Source organism: Myotis yumanensis, unplaced genomic scaffold, assembly GCF_028538775.1.
Source record: "Myotis yumanensis isolate MYYU_CA2020_CCGP unplaced genomic scaffold, mMyoYum1.0.hap1 SCAF_5, whole genome shotgun sequence".
NCBI lineage: Eukaryota > Metazoa > Chordata > Mammalia > Chiroptera > Vespertilionidae > Myotis > Myotis yumanensis.
Window position 1 is genome coordinate 74,575,379 of NW_027223756.1, and position 14,654 is coordinate 74,590,032.

Below are 14,654 nucleotides of genomic sequence, written 5' to 3' on the forward strand. Positions count from 1 at the left end.
CAAAAGTAATGACATGTATTTGAGGAGGTGCCTATACTACACAGCCAGCTGCCTTGCTCATTCTGTTAAGGATTACATGCATATATGTACTGTCTATACTTATTACGTATACGATGCTGCTTTCACTCTACAACAGCAGAGCTGAATAGTTGCAAACCTAAACAGTTACTATTTGGCCCTTCACAGAAAAAGTTTACCTACTTTTCTGTAAAAATACTCTCAGGTTATAAACCACAGAGGTGGCTGAATGCTGAGACATAATTCATCTTTCTATGGCTCCATCCCTGGGATTCTAATGGGTCATATCGGTGCATGTGAGCAGAATTCTACACTAACCATTATGGCCTACGTGTAGGGGCGGTACTTATGTCACTAAATGGAGTCTCCATATACCTCTTATACACTCGAGATTACAAAAATTTTAATCCTGCTTCTTTTCCACCTAGTAACATCACCAAAGAGATCTGAAAAATTCTAACTGTACAAGAAATGTGGGCTGGTTCAGGTAGAAAAAGATGATGCTTATAGGTGAGCCTAACCCTGTCCCTCTTGAATTCTCAAACTCACTCTGCCTGAGCCCCACCACTTTCATGGAACCTACAAATATGTGAAAAATCCTTTCTTTCCCCTAAGTTATTCTATTATTACAGATTTTCAAAAGAAAGTTACCAAAAATTAAGAGAAAACAAAAATAAAATGGAAATAAATATGTTAAGACAATTGTTGAATTAATATGAAGTTTTCCAAGTTAAACTTAATATCCAGGAGAAATTAGTACACACTTTTAGGACTTTACGAATGATTCCTATTCCTTACCTCACTCTGAAAAATAACTACATGCAAAGACACCCAAATCTGTGCCAACAACAAATCTGGAGGGATCTTCATTTTTTTCTCTAATGCCTAACTCTACTATTGCTTCAGGCAGTATTTCCAACCCTCCACCAGGGGACTACTTACCAGTCTCACCTCAGATAGGAACCCCTGCCCCCTCCCCTTCCCTCCCCCCCCACCCCCCCCCCCCCCCCACACACACACACACACCACCGCCACCACCTCACACCCCTACAGCTCACTCCTCAAGGACTTTTCACTCAATAGCTAGCCCAGTGTCCTGAGGGAAAAGGCGTGTCCTTATCTAGTACACATCCATTCTTCTGCTGGTTGCCAAGCCATCCTTTGAACTTTCCCCACTCTCTTAGAACTCCATTTCTCAGAGTTAACCCTGACACATTTCTCTCTAGCCTGTTTACTTCTAGTCTTTTCTGAGGCCTAATCATTGAGAGATTCCAACTACACACCAAACATCTAATGCCAATCACCCCCCCTCTGGAAAATGGGGGGGGGGGGGGGTGAACATAGATGCTTGTCAACCTTTTGGTTTGTACGTATGCCTCCTGAGAGCATCAACCATATCTTTGGGTGATAAATAACTAATGTTTCAAGTACGCTGAAGGTCCACGATTCTGATTCTCTTTCCAGAAAGCATCTAAGCTAGTTGCCTACATACTTCTGAATACTTATGAGGGTTCCTCTGGCTCCCCACAGGATAAGGTATTTTTAACCCAGCAAGTAAGAGTTTAAGAAGATAGCTTTTCTTTCATCATGAAAAATTGAAAAGTCCCCCTGCTAAGTCAGTTGCTGAGAATGCTTAGCTTCTACTCAAGACTATCAAGGCCCCACAGGTTATCATCCCAGAGCTCTCTGATAACTGCAGTGCTAATCAAGACTAATTGCCGCGCAAAACAGGAGGAAATGTAGACGGTCTACATGACGGTAACACACCAAGACTTTTTAGTAAAAACAAAAGAACACACGGGGAGCCCAGCCTTCCAACGTGAACCTGCCTACATTGGAAGAACAGCACGAAGTAAGAAGAAATGCTACAGATGCCTCTTCAGTAACACACACGGAGGGAGCAAAAACGGGCATGTGCTGTTCCGATTCCCTCCTCCTCAGGAGTCCCACCAAGAGGACTTGCTGAAGCCCTTGGAATTTTTGAAAAGGAAAGAAGACAAAGTCCAGGTGAAGGGGAGAGATCCACCAAACCCAAGTCCTTTGGTCGCCGCAGATGTCTAAAAAGGAACTGAAACACTGGCTCATCGTGGAGAAGAGGTGAACTCCCTGGCTGCAGAGTGGCAGCCGTGCCAGTCTCCGGAGGGTCCGGGTCAGGACTACCCCCCGGCGGCGCGGGTCGGGGGCTCGGCCAGGGTTTCGGCAGCGCAAACATGCGCTCCGCAGCCCGTCTCCTGCCCCAGCGGCGCCAGGCCCAGCGCCCCAGAGCCCGGGCCTGGGCCCCAGAGCCCCAGATGCTCCTGCCCCAGCAGCACCTGGACCCGAGCACAGGAAGTGGCTGTTCACCAGGAAAGGGGGTGAGCCTGGCGAAAAGGAGCCTGCGGAAGAGCAGCTGCAGGCGCCGGTCCGAATGCAGCGCAGAGCAGATGTGGGAGTGTGCGCACAGGGAGCCCAGGAGGGGGCCGTGGGGAAAGCCCCTTCAGCGACCGCAGATGCTCGACACAAGCCGCTGGACAAATGAGGGGGGTAGACGATGCGGGTGGGGGGGGGGGGGAGGGCTTTAAAGCGCAGATGAGGCTGCACAGCTGAAGCCGAGCTCTCAGAAAAGGGAATGGAAGTGGGTGGAGGCCACCAAACCGGGGCTGCAGGGGGCGTGCGGGGGTGGGGAGGGCGTGTTTAAAGCCCCGCCGAGACCGGCTAACCCTCCTCGCCCGTGGCTGAGGCCCTGGGGGTCCCCTCCCCGGGCCCGAGCCGCCTGGGAAAGGCCTACTCCTAGACCGCAGGCTCCTCCCGCGCCAGGCAGCAGCCTCCGCGGGCTCCGGCGGCCCCAGCGCGGCCAGACGCGGTGCCCTGCGCAGGGGGCCGGCCCCCAGGTCCCTACCACGAGCCCCTCCCGGGCCGCCGCCCCCGGCCTCTCCGGGCTCCCGCCGCCAGGAGTCCTACCGGCTTCCAGTTCAGGGACGAGCCGCCGCTGCCGCCGCCCGTGCGAAACTCGGGTTCCCAAAAGCCGCTCTCGCCGCCTGCCGCCCGCCTTCCAGGCCGCGCCGGCCCCTCGGCTCCCCCTGCCGGCCGGCAGCCATTTCCGACAAGTGACTGCGGAACTTGCCGAAGTGCGAAGTGCGCCGGCCGGAAACAGCCGAACCCGGGCGCTCGGGAGCCGCGGAGCGGGCGGCGTTCGAGACTTTCCGGGCGGCGCCCGAAGGGCCGCCCGGGCCTCGGCTGCGCTGCGCTCCGCTCCGCTCGGATGCGGGACTGGCCGGCCCGGGAGCGGCGGCCCCGCGGGGGATTGTGGGAAACGCGGCGGGAAGGAGGACGCCGCGGGTGACCGGGGCCAGCGGGGAAAGGCCGTGCGGGGCCGGGAGCTCAGACCCGCGCCCTCCCGGCGTCCCTGGCTCCCTCGGAAGACCCCGTCCGGGGAGTGCGGAGAAGGCTGCCGGCTGCTCTGGAACGGGTTCCGCTCCGGAGCCGCGGCCGCCGGCCCCGTGAAATTCTAGCCTAAAGATAAACCCAGCCCCGTTGAAAAGGCCTCCCTCAATGAGCTGGCTGGGCTCCAGAGATGGTCGGGAGTTTTGAAACACTGAATACTTAACCACAAGACAAAAGGCTGCACGGCTTGAATGCTTAGGAAAGAAATACCGGAGTTTTGCAAAAAAAAAAAAAAAAAAAAAAAAAACCAATAAACCTTAACCCAGTCGTGTGGCAATAATTAACCAAAACGGAGAGGAACCATTTGAAATATTTAGAGCCAACCCCTGTGACCTTTTCTCCAGTCCTAAGCGACCGCGTGACTGTCCACTTCCACGCTTGCAAAGCCAGGGCAAGACTTAACCGAACCAATGGGGTTGGGCGAGGGAACTCTGACCAATCCTAAAAGGCACACCTGGTCATTCCTGTTAACTCAAGAATGAGTTAAAACCATTCTTTAAAATCTATAACTGCAATATAATCTAAGCTCAAATCTGCATGAACGTGATGTTTCTTACACGTTTTTAATGCCCAAGGGGCAGGGCTTCTACTCCAGGGTTTTGTCACCAGGGAACCCAAACCACACCAGGACCTGGAGAAGCTGGCTGCCATCCCTGTGCCTGGGTGGTCTGCTGCTCTAGACAGACTGCATGCACCCCAGAGCCGGGCTCCTCCACTGCCACAGCCCATCCACACACCCTTTTTGGTGGGGCCCAGACCCATGCTCTAGCCAGGAGGCCAACAAAACACGGAGGACTGCTTAGTGTCCCACGGGGGACAGTTTGAACTAAGGATTCCATTTGCAAAACAAAACTTCAAAATATGTACCTAGTTGCCCTAGCTGGTTTGGCTCAGTGGCTAGAGCATTGGCCTGTGGACTGAAAGGTCCTGGGTTCGATTCCAGCCAAGAGCACATGCCCAGGTTTCGGGCTTGATCCCCCAGTGTGGGGCGTGCAGGAGGCAGCCGATCAATGATTCTCTCTCATCATTGATGTTTCTATCTCTCTCTCCCTCTCCCTTCATCTATGAAATCAATAAAAATGTATTTTAAAATAAATAAGCATCAAAAAAAAATATATGTACCTAGCAACCTGTTTTCCAGAGTGCACCCTTCATCTTCCATTCCCACCAGTCCCTCCTCTTTCTGATGCTTTTTCTTCTCTCCTTCCTGACATCTCCTTACTCCCCCCTCTTATATTTTTCTTTCCCCTCACACTTCACTCTCTGCTCTCCTTTCCCCTTTATTTCTATGACCTAACTCAGTGGTCAGCAAACTCATTAGTCAACAGAGCCAAGTATCAACAGAACGACGACTGAAATTTCTTTTGAGAGCCAAATTTTTTTAAACTTAAACTATATAGGTGGGTACATTGTTATTAACTTAATTTGGGTACACCTAAGGCTTAGGAAGAGCCACACTCAAGGGGCCAAAGAGTCGCATGTGGCTCTCGAGCTGCAGTTTGCCGACCAGGGACCTAACTTAAAGTCCTACCACCATCACATGTGTACAAAAACAACCCCTTTTTGTTGAGGAAAGTCAGAGAGAGGGAAGCAAATTTTTACAAATCAAAAACATTCCAAGAGATGAAAATGGGGAAAACGGTTGCCAATACAATGAATAGCCTAAATTGTGTGTATGTCTCTGTAATTCATTCTCTCTTTCTCTCTCTCTCTCTCTCTCTCTCTCTCTCTCTCTTTCTCTCTCTCTCTCTCTCTCTCTCTCTCTCTCTCTCTCTCTCTCTCGTTCATCTTCTTGGCTTTCCTCCAGAGATCTGTGCAGCAGGCAGAAATCAGGCAGTATGGGAGCAGACTCCACAGAAGCCACAGTAAGAATCACCAGGTGATGGTTCATCTCCACACTGTGCAAGAGAGAGTCTGCAGATAGCTGCTACCTAAAGGACCCAGCCTAAAAGTCTTCTTATACATCCGAAATACTTAACACACGGCTGGTCCTTAAGTCAATTATTTGATTCTATCGATAACCAAGCTTTAGGAAGAAAAAGGGTACTCATCCGAAATCTGCTGTACCCTCAACTTCACTGGAGCCCTGGTTGCTGCTGCTGACCACGTTCTGCCTCCTCTGTATCTGTGAGCCTGTCCTCTCCTGCTGCTTCTTCCTGTCAAACAGCTCTAGCTCACAGGGTTCGTATCTCCAACTAGGCAGGACTTGGGCTACCTTCTTTTTCCTCTCCACACTCTCTTCCTTGCCAATTCCAATCAGCTTCCTTGCATCATCATCTCCTCTAAGCAGATCCCTCACTGCCACACTCCGCCAGTTTGCCAGCTGCAGGCAGGCATCATCCCATCATCACCCTATTAATACATATTTTATAAATACTTAATTGCCAGGGAATACGCGAAAACCTTTATTGGCATTGTCTCGTTTTAATCCTACATCGAGGTATCACCTTGCACTGTTTTTTAACAGTCATATATGTAGATATGTATCTGCTTCAAGGAAGCAGAAAAAACAAACCAGTGTGCTTTTGGTACCAAACAGCAGGAGCCTATGGGCTCTTCCCTTTAGAGCCGTGGGTTGGCAAACCGAGGCTCGTGAGCCACATGCGGCTCTTTGGCCCCTTGAGTGTGGCTCTTCCACAAAATACCACGTGCGGGTGCGCACGTACAGTGCGATTGAAACTTCGTGGCCCATGCGCAGAAGTCAGTATTTTGTGGAAGAGCCACACTCAAGGGGCCAAAGAACCGCGTGTGGCTCTCGAGCCACGGTTTGCCGACCACTGCTCTAGAGCACAGTCATAGGGACTCAGCAGTACCCAATCTCTTTCTTAGTTACAGATTTTTAATTCCCAGAAAAGACATGATTGGCCTGGTTTGGGTCTCCTGTCCATCCTTCAATCAATGAGCTTAGGCGAACCAGCAGGTCAACCTTCTCTAAACATGGCTATTGGAACCGCTCCGTATAGAGAGCCTGTTCTCAGAAAAATAAGTTGTGTGTATGTCTCTGTAGCCATACAACATTCACCCATTTGTTCATTCATTCCATCAACAAACCGTTGAGCACCTACCAAAATATATCAAGGTTCTTTCATGTATGCAAAATGTTTAAAATAATACCCTGCTCTATCATGAAAGTCACAACATAAAATGGTAAGAAATCACCAGATAAAATGCATAACAATATTCATCCACAAGAGATAATCAATTCAATCACATGTGATGAAAGATAATTCACCACACCCTACATATATATAATATGTATAATGTTATACATATTATAATATGCATAATTAGTAGCAATGTATACATATTCAACAAAACAAGTTCATGGCAGCACCATTAGGAATAGACAATAACAGAAAATTGCCCAATGTCCGTCAGCGGTAGACGGAATCAAGTATAGTGTATCCACACAATGGAATACAGCAATGAGACTGAAAGCTCCACAAATATATACAATATTGATTTATCTTACAAACGATGTTAAGCAAAAGAAACCAGCCACTCACAAAAAAGTATGTAGGGTATGATGCCACTAATATAAAATATGAAAAACAGGCAAAACTACCCTTAGGGAGTAGTGACCAGAGGGGAGTAAAAGGAGCCACATGGGTGCTAGTAATTCTGTTTCTTGAGCTGGGGAGTGGTTACACAGGCATGTTCAGTTTGTCAAAATCATTAAGAGTACACTTGCCATATGTGTCCTTCTCTAGAGATATATTATCCTTCAATAAAACGGTATTTAAAAATAATTAATGGTCAAAGCAAGGGGCTTTTAATCGCCCTTGAACACTGCCACCATGATTATCATTGAGTTGCCAATTATTTCCATCCCCACCCCCACCATTATACCACCTTCTTAGAGGCCCTGAGCACCATCAGCCTTTGGAAAGAGCCCCCATCCTACCCATGGCCTCCTCCCCTCCAGCCCCAGCTGACTGGGCTTCCTCTCATCTGGGAACTTGGGAGCGGGACACTGTAAAGCCGAGTCAGGCGACGGACAGTGGTTCATCTAATGACTTGTATAGATTTGGGGAAGGAAATTCTGGATACATGCCCAGTGATAAGCCAAGAAAGCTGGTCTGCAGAAAATAGAGCCAACATACAGAAGGGGACTAACCAGGCCGAGGGAGATGGAGGGAGAGCCTCTAAGGATGCTCATTTTCCAGTTACAGGCATGTGTTCCAGCTGTCACAGGGGAGCCTGAGCCTGGCCGGTCAAAATAAATAAGTGAAATTATTTTTTGAAACCTGACTTATTTAAGCTTGTATGAATAGCTTTCTGTTTGTCGCATATATTATTTCATTTAGTTCTTAAAAGAACCCTACACAGTAACGATTCTCACTTCACAGATGAGAAAACTGAAGCCCAGAGCAGTTAAGGAACTTGCCATACATACCTGATGATGATGGTGCCAGGATTAGGACCCAGGCAGTCTGACTCCAGAGCCTGAAATTTCAACAACTTGCAAGGCAAGAGAAATGCCGGAAATGGCAATGCGAATTATGTGTTGCATTCATGGATTTAACTAAGGCATCTGATTTTGTTTTAGATGAGTTCAAATGTAGAAAAGTTTACAAAAGATTAAAAGATGGGCTGTCTACATAGGTTGGTAAGCATTTCTTTCACAAGGGAATTATAGTTTGAGTTAGAGATGTTAAAGAAATATAAAATGCATATAGTGCGACCAATCATATTAAAGAAGACGGTTCTTATACCAGGAAATTGTTTATTTTAAGATTTAAGCAAAACGCTCTCTTACAGGGTCCTCACCAATTATCCATTCTTCCCAAAAATGTGACTATCCAGAAGCGGGTGTTAGTCCTATGGAAGGAGAAACTGATAAAAGTTACTTAAGTCCTAGGGAGGGAGATGCCAGTGGTCATTTTTCGTGGTGACAGCTGCTAGCTAGACCCACAATCCACTCAGCAAGTCTTTCTAGATCAATTACAACAACCAAGCCATTGGTGACCCCCAGCAACCTTCAAAAAGTGTGATTCAGGAATCATCATCGAGTTTAAGTTGATAAGAACTTGTCTACCTCTAATGCTTTGATTTTAAAAGAAAGAGCTGACAGCTACTATGCCAGATCTTTACTATACATAAATGACTGAGCAATCTGTGGCTTATAATTAGAACAATGCATGACAATTTCAGGATTAGAGTTCCAAGGTTACTCCTCCTGTTGGTCCACCAACACCAAAAAGACAAAACGTTACCTCGTAAGGCTTCACAGATAGCACTCAGTAGCCTGCAAAATGGCTCACTCTGAAAGTCCTGGCTTTGATGCTACCCTTTAAAAGAGACTGTTTTTTAGCCAGCAACAGGGAGGACATTTTGGGTGGTTTGCAAATAATGCAGTTAACATCACCTCCAAAACAAAGCACAGGTTATTGCCAAAAATGGATTTGTTGATGGTTTGGCTCAGTGCATAGAGCGTTGGCCTGTCGACTGAAGGATCCCAGGTTCGATTCTGGTCAAGGACACGGACCTCAGTTGCAGGCTCCTCCCCAGCCCAGGCCCTGGTCAGGGTGCATACAAGAGGCAGCCAATCTATGTGTTTCTCTCACATCGATATTTCTCTCTGTCTTTCCCTCTCTCTTCCACTCTCAAAAAAAAAAAAAAATCAGTGGAAAAATATTCTCCAATGAGGATAAAAAACAAAACAAAACACAAAAACAGATTTGTTAACTCATCACCTCATGTCATAGTACTAACTACCTTGCATGTGGCTGTGAAAAATAAATTTTGTACTAGTTTCACATCAGGAAGCTTAGCCTGATTCAAACCTGCTATCTACATAAGATACCTAATTTGTAATGACCAATTAAGATTCTAAAAATTAGTTATTATCCCTGAAATATAATGTATCTGTACCTTCTTCCTTTGAGAGCCCTCTCCCCTGTGAGTTTTTCTTCTCTGCCCACCATTTCAGCACAGCTTTGCAGAGGCAATCACATTTGATGATCAGTAGTTATTAAAAATGTCATCAAAATTTCCTAAGCTTGCTCCTAGAAGTTCCAAATAAAGATACAAATGTTCCTGCCCTAGCTAGTTTGGCTCAGAGGCTAGAGCAACAGCCCTCAGACTGAAGGGTCCCATGTTCGATTCTGGTCAGGGGCCCATGGCCAGGTTGCAGGCTCGATCCCCACTAGGGGACATGCAGGAGGTAGCCGATCAATGATTCTCTCTCATCATTGATGTTTCTCTCTCTCTCTCCCTCTCACTTCCTCTCTGAAATCAATAATATATATATATTTTTAAAAAGATACAAATGTTCCCAAAGGCAACCATAGAGGCACCTAGCATTTACCCTACATTCTGCCAGTGAGTAGCTAAAATGTGTTCAGTTAGACACAACATGCCACAACATGGCACGTCTGACTGAAGAACAGTGTAATGAGAGCTATAATCAGAGAAAAGAAGGAAAATTATGCGAGTGTTGATGGCTGAGTTCCAATGTCATATATATAGGCAGCTCTATGACTGCAGGGCTGTCGCCAAAAAAAGGTAGCCATAGTTTCAAAACATCAACTGCTCACTACTTTTACTTAAAAACATCTCATGTAAACAAGGCATTCCAACTGAAAATTGGCAAGATGTCATAGAAGTATTTAAAGAACATCAGTTAACTTCTCAGTTTAACCAATTTGGCTGTAAAATCAAAACTGAAAGTAATCATGATTCAAAAAGTAATCATGCTAAAAACTTTTAAATATATATATATCTTAATAACATGTGGAATTTAAAAAACAACAACTTTTGTAGTTTCTAGCAACCAGATTTTCAAAAGAAAAATGTGTAGGTTTTTAACCAACTCATGGATGTTTGCAACAAGATTGTATTGAAGAGAAATTTTTTCTCTATTTTCCTAAATATTGTTCAAAATTATTTCTCAGCCTCCATGGTGAAAGCATGATTCTACTGGGACCCAGTCAATCCCAAAGCAAAATAAATATTAATCTCTTCAACTCGAGCATTCAGCCTTGCAAATGTTGTGCTTCAGGTCAAAAATGGAACCAAATAAAAATATGATCCCATTTCTACACATCCATCAATGCTGAGAGCCAAAACTCACAACCCAATACTCATTATCATGGATAATATCATGTATTTTATACTCTTGTAAAAAGGGGCATACATAATTACTTTGTGTAGGTGATGAAGAAAAGCATATTTATAAAGTGAAGAGGTAATTATATAGAAAAAGGATGGCTGACATAAATTATGAGTATAATCCAAAAATATGTTAACTACATGAAATATACTAACTCTATATGAAAATACTTTATTTTTAAATCTTTATTGTTGACAGTATTACATATGCCCCCTTTCCCCCCTATGGACCCCCTCCAGCCTATTCCTGCCTCCCCACCCAAAAATACTTGAAAAGCTCAAATACCACTATTCATTTGTATTACTTCCATTTGATTATACTGCAATGATGCTCAATATTTTCCTCTTATGTTTCATATTTAACTAAACACTAAACATTAATAGCAGGAACGCTAATAACAGAAAAAAATCATAAAAACTGATAAATTAAATATTTGCCAACTCTGTGACTTCCTTCCAGCTCAAGAGCAAAATTTTACAAAATTGCTATCTTCATATATTGATCCTTTCCATTTCTTCTTCTTTCACTTACTTTGAATGGACTAGTATGTGTTTCCACATGATTCTCATAGTCATCTCTAAAGGTACTAGAGCATTACATGTCTGTCTTAGGACATTTTGTGGAGCAAGATAGGATGAGGTTCTCATCAGTCCACAGTTAAATGAGAAAAGCAAAAGCAAGTTAGTGAGTTTTTAATAAAGCTGAATTTATTCAATTGAAAGGACTGTCCTTTATTTTGAGAGTATATTTCCCTCCTTTATTGTGTTAAAATGTGTGTGTGTGGCGGGGGGGGGGGGGGGGGGTGTTTGTTTTTTGTTAATCCTCACTGGAGGATATTATTTCCATTGATTTTTTTTTAGAGAGAGTGGAAGGGGGGAAAAGAGAGAAACACTGATGTGAGAGAGACACATCATTGGTTGCCTCCTGCACATGCTCCAACCTGGGCTTGATATCAAACCTGCCCTTGACTGGATTTGGAACCTGAAACCCTTTGGTTAGAGGGCCAAGGCTCTAACCACTTAACTACCGGCCAGGACAAAATGTGTATTTTTATTAAATGATGGTGGTGGAAAGTGGCAGCTTTTTCTTTATCTTCACTACATGACACAATATTGAAACATGCCTATTTTGCCTCTCACACACCAATTACTTTTTATCTTACTGGTCCATTAAGTCCAAAAGTTGGCAAACTGCCAGTCTTCATGGCATTTTAAAGTATGAAAATACACACACACACACACACACACACACATACATGTTTTTGGAAAAACTCCCATGATAACCAGACTCCATAATGTCCCCAAGGGTCCCTGCCCCCTGGTATTCATACCCTTGTGTAGTCCCCTCCCGCTGTGTACCAGGGATGGTCTATGTGATCCATAGAACACAGCAAAAGTGACTACCTGTCACTCTTGAGACTAAGTTATACGAGGCATTTCAGCTCTCACTGTGGTTGCTCTCTCTCCTCCACCACTCGCTCCGGAAGAAGCTAGCTGCCACATCATGAGAAACTCTCTGGAGGCCTGTGTGGCGAACGGAGCCTTCCTGCCAACGGCCAGTGAGTGAGACTGGACACAGATCCTCCAGCCCCAGTCAAGCCTTCAGATGACTGGACCACAGCCTCACAAAAGACTCTGAGCCAGACCCACCCAGCGAAGCCATTCCTGAATTCCTGACCTACAGAAATCGGGAGGTAATAAGCAGTTGTGTTTAAATGACTAAGCGTGAGGTATTTGTTATGGAACAAGAAATGCAACTCCTCTATCTTTTTCCAGCTGTGAGATGAACAGCTCGCCAGCCCCACTGCAATGCTGAAGCCGATTAACATGTATCTGTGCCTGTAGTGGGAGAGAGAAAGGCTTAGCAAGGACTGTGACCTCCATTACCCTGGCTTTGGTTTCCTTACACTGATTTTGTCCTTCTCCGTTGCTTTTTCAACTTTTCTCATACTGACTAGAGTACTCGGTAACCGAATAATCCATCTCTAGCAAGGGAATAGATTCTACACGTTTGTAGGTTTAAAGGAATCATTCTACGTAAAGATGGTATTTTATGATACTTAAGAAATCTGGTAAATTTCTATTGACAGAATCCCTCACCTTAGTTATCAAATCTTTACTAGACCCATCCCTACCTCAACAGAGGAGCATATATCATATACAGTGAGAAAACAGAAGATACAGACATGATCTCCTACTTTCCCTCTTCCTATCTTTAAATCTATTTATAAGTACTGGGGCAAATATATATATATATTTATTACTTTTGTAGCTGATGCCAGAGTTCCTCTTTGGGATAGAAAATGCCTTATTGAGGAAATTACCTTGATATGACACTTGAAGTATAAAAGAAGAAAGCTGACTTACAATAAATCTGTGAAACAAAGAGATAGCTATACAGATTACTTTTTTAAAAAATATGAGAACTGAAAGAGAGCAAAGAGGAGAGGAAATGGGAGGGGGAGCGGTCAGGAAATGACAGCGTGGGAGGTGAAGCTTGGGAAGAGAATTCCAGTAATGGGGGAACTGAAAGCCTGTTTAAAATAGAAATATCTGTTATTGGACTTAACATTGTTTGTGTTGCTAAGGATCTGAAATCCCCTAAGCCTTCAGTCATATCACGTGATAAATGCCTTATGTGAGTGATTTGTGGTAAAATCAAGGGGGAAAGATGGGGGAGGAAGCAGGTCTGAGTTGTACAACTGGGTCAACATGGAACCAAAGACTAAGAATTGAGTTACAGGGGTGGGAGCAGGCGGGGAGAAGTCAATAAGGGGAAAAGAAGACATATGTAATACTTTCAACAATAAAGAATTTAAATTAAAATAAATAAGTAAAGTATATAAGCAAAGAAAGAAAAAGAACTGAGTTACAATTGAGATGAGGAACTTAGTGGAAGCAGAAACTCAAAAGCCAAAGAAACTGTAAGATGAGCTTCCAGGAATTAACAGAAATCTTGGCATCTGAAATTCCCAATTGATGTAAAATGAGGACTTAAGCCAATTTCACTTAAATCTCTAAAAAGAAAGATACCTTAGCTGACACCTGGGTCCATATTCATAGATTCTTCTCTCAGGTGTTCTGGCCTTTGACAAAGGTATGTTCAAAACTAGGCACGCTTTCTTTTAGTGTGATCTAATACACATCCTTTAGACCTTGCTCCATCAGTTCATTATTCTCTCTTTGATACGTACAGTCAACATCCTTCTCATGACAGGGATTTCCCCCCACTGCTTATACACAGACTCCAGCCCAAACTACCACCATCTTACAATATCGGCCTTGAACTCAGGAAGACTGAGAGTCCTGGTTCCATTACTTATTTGTGGTATAACCTTGGGCATATTGCTTAACTTCTCTACACTCTCTCAGCTACAATTTTATCAGAAAATGAGGATAATAATAGTGCCTATCTCATATGAGTATTGTAAGGATTATCCTGGATAATGAGTGTGAACTGTTAGTCCAGTGCCTGGTAAATAAATAGCAAACCCTCATTAATGTTAACTGCTATCATCTTCATACACTAAAACTTCTAAAAGAATAATTTCTACTCTATGTCCACTTCCTCTACCATTCACTCTTTAATCCCCAGAAGGCTGGCTCCTGCCAGTCTATTGAAATTGCCCTCATTAAGGTAACCTCACTCATTAATCCCACTGAATCTTTTTTTTCCCTTAATTCCTTTTTTTTTATTGTTTAAGGTATTACAAATAGTAGTCCATATGTCTCCTTTTTTCCCCCCATTGACCTCCCCCTGCCTCCCCTCCTCCCCGTACGTACTTGCCCCTCCTCCCCCCCCCCCCCTTGTCTGGCTTCTCTTGGTTGTGCTTTTAATGCATGCATACAAGTCCTTCGGTTGATCTCTTACCCTCCCAACCCTCCCCTGCCTTCCCGCTGTAGTTTGACAGTCTGTTCGATGCTTCTTTGCCTCTATCTATTTTTGTTCAACAGTTTGTAATGTTCTTTATATTCCACAAATGAGTGAGATTATGTGGTATTTATCTTTCACTGACTGGCTTATTTCACTTAGCATAATGCTCTCCAGTTCCATCCATGCTGTTGCAAATGGTAAGAATTCCTTCTTTTGCCGAAACCGG

The 14,654-nt window shown here is 44.5% G+C and overlaps 1 protein-coding gene across 4 annotated transcripts in view; it reads right to left on the reverse strand.

The window, feature by feature from the left end:
• The window catches only part of EXTL3 (exostosin like glycosyltransferase 3), a 119,020-nt gene that overhangs the window by 54,049 nt on the left and 50,317 nt on the right, over nt 1-14,654 (reverse strand). For 2 of the 4 annotated variants that reach the window (XM_070415519.1, XM_070415523.1), the window contains exon 1: nt 2,959-3,047. The exons of the other annotated variants lie outside the window; for them this stretch is intronic. The gene's annotated coding sequence lies outside the window, so the exon portion shown is untranslated. Of the gene's footprint in view, nt 1-2,958; nt 3,048-14,654 lie in introns of those variants that run through there. 4 annotated transcript variants of the gene reach the window in all.